Consider the following 2,955-nt stretch of genomic DNA (forward strand, 5'->3'; position numbering starts at 1 on the left):
GGCGGGGTACACCCTGGACTGGTCGCCAGCCAATCACAGGGCACATATAGACAAACAACCATTCACACTCACATTCATACCTATGGACAATTTGGAGTTGCTAATTAACCTAGCATGTTTTTGGAATGTGGGAGGAAACTCACACATGCACGGGGAGAACATGCAAACTCCACACAGAGACGTCCGAGGTGGAATTGAACTAGGGTCTCCTAGCTGTGAGGCCTTTATGCAAACCACTCACCCACCGTGCAGCAGTATCAGGGATTATTTCCAAAAATGTCGGCTTTGACCGCTTTTCTTGTTTAAGTTACTTTTGAAATGTATAAAAAATAAAACAAAATACTGACTGGGAGTCATATCAATGAAAATATATTATGTGATATTTTGGATAATGTATGTGTTCTTCGTTTGGGAGGTTTGACAAGTATGCCGAAAAAATATTGTATAAATATGGACAATAACGAAGAGTATTTGTTGTTTATTTTGACAGAACAGCCAACTGCAGAAGGCTATTATAGCAAAGACTTGTTTATGTGTTCGGGAGCCAAATGTCTTCTTTCAACAGCAGAAGTCCCAATAAAGCCGTTTGTCTTTGGACCGCAGGGTAGGATTTAAAAACTGAGTACAACCTCACATGGGTGACTACAGTAAAAAAATAAAACACTTCTTAAAACGTCTAATATCAAATTTAGAATCCAAAACGTATGAAATGAGTTTCATCATTTATCACACCGAAATGCGGCCTGGTTTAAAAGTTTTCTTCAAATAGACTTTCCTCGTCCAAGTCAACAGAAGCTTCCCATGTCTTCTGTGGGTCCATCTGTCCCCTCATCTTCCTCCTCTAGTCAACTTATTAGTTCTTGGCTTTTCAACCATCAATACATTTTTGACCATTTGATATGATCACCATGTTACAATTTGCCAAAACGCTATAAACAAAGCACATGTGTTTTCATGTTTCATGTGCCATAAAACGAGTCTTGGCACGTCTAGAGAGACAGACCGAGGGATAAAGAAGAGATCTGCTGGCCTTCTTCTTGGGGCCAACTTTCTTTCTTGATCCCTCTGGCTTGTTTCAGTCCACACTCTCAGCGCACAAAGAGCTGTGGGATGGCTTTGTGTTCGCTTTGGCTTCATCTTCAAAGACACAGTGCCTCTGTGTGGATGAAAACCATCACTGCAAAAGCATCGGCCATTCGGGATGGCTCGTGACGGCTGATCTTTATTCCAGAATTTTGCCAAGAAATGCAAAGATTTGTCTTATCATTTGGATTTTGTGAACCAAAAAAAGTGATTGCCCTCCAACATAAGTCATTTTAAAACTAGAATTATTGTCTATAAAATGTGTTTTGTGTTAAAATATTTGGGTGACTGGAATTACACTATTCTCTGGGGAAACTTGCCTTGGTTAGAGTTTTGGTCTTAGTTTTAGACTGGAATGGATTGACGCTAACCAAGGCATGAGTGTAAGGGTGACTATGAGGGTGTTAGTTCATAAAAATAATAAAGTGCTGGAGCCTATCCCAGCTGTCTTCGGGCGAGAGGCGGGGTACACCCTGGACTGGTGGCCAGCCAATCACAGGGCACATATACACAAACAACCATTCACACTCACATTCATACCTATGGACAATTTGGAGGGGACAATTAACCTAGCATGTTTTTGGAATGTGGGAAGAAACCGGAGTAACCGGAGAAAACCCACGCATACACGGGGAGAATATGCAAACTCTACACACAGAGAGGTCTGTGTGCTAACCACTCAACCACCGTGCATCTCTCTAATAAAGTTAAACTGTATTTACAAGGTTGTCAACAAGGTTTCTGTGCTCTGAATAGGAAAATATTGCATATAAATACACAATCCTACTTTGTGAAATGTCATTTATCATAGGAACAATTAATCACCGCACATGAGGTATTAGTGTACGTGATTACGAATGAATCGGGAATCACCAAAATACAAAAATAGTGGATTGGGTCGGAGTATTTTGATCATTTTTGTATGAAATCTTACTAAAATGACCCGACAACAGCGTCCATTCCTTGCCAAAGACAGTAACCAATTCCTGTAGTTTATTCTTTTATTGGATTTGTTTCTGTAGAATAGAACACTTTCAATCCCTGAAAATAGTTTCATCTTTTCTTACTCAAAATAAGCAGATATATTTATTCATGAATACTAATACACTTTTTAAAAAAATGATATAGCATGAATAAATGGCCAACAATATTCTAATACACAAAGCAAAAACGTTAAAGGAATATACAGGACTGTACACAAATGTATGGCCGTAGAACAGGTTTACCGTGTAGAACGTCTTACATTCAGAAGCGCACATAAATATTACTGACAGCATTGTGTCTGCGGGGTTTAGTTTTAATATTTTTATCGAGTTCAAATTAAATATTGTTTATGCAAAGCCAATTTTTACACATAACAGTATCCGGATTTCCCTTTACAACATCACCATATTACGGAAAGGAATGTGAGATGCTTTGGATGGGATTTTCTTTTATCCGGTCATCCTTATCCTTTTGGGACCATATGAACCTAACTCCAAACGTAAAGTGACTGTCATCCAAATGTACATACTGTATGGCTGGACTTCCCAAATGAATGAAAACGGTGATGAAAACATCAGTAACTCTAAATTAATTACTACATTATTCATTCATTCATTTTCTACCGCTTTTTCCTCACAAGGGGAGCTGGAGCCTATCCCAGCTGTCTTCGGGTGAGCAGCAGGGTACACCCTGGACTGGTCGCCAGCCAATCACAGGGCAAATATAGACAAACAACCATTCTACTACATTATTATTTTTTTATTCAAATTTTTTTATTAAATTAATTTTTTATTTTTTATTAAATTAATTTTAATTTTTTATTAAATTAATTTAAATTTTTTTATTAAATTAAAATTTAATTTTTTATTAAATTAATTTGAGGTTAAA

Source organism: Doryrhamphus excisus, linkage group LG5, assembly GCF_037039965.1.
Source record: "Doryrhamphus excisus strain RoL-2023G ecotype Guam linkage group LG5, RoL_Dexc_Guam_v1.1, whole genome shotgun sequence".
In the NCBI taxonomy this organism is placed as follows: domain Eukaryota; kingdom Metazoa; phylum Chordata; class Actinopteri; order Syngnathiformes; family Syngnathidae; genus Doryrhamphus; species Doryrhamphus excisus.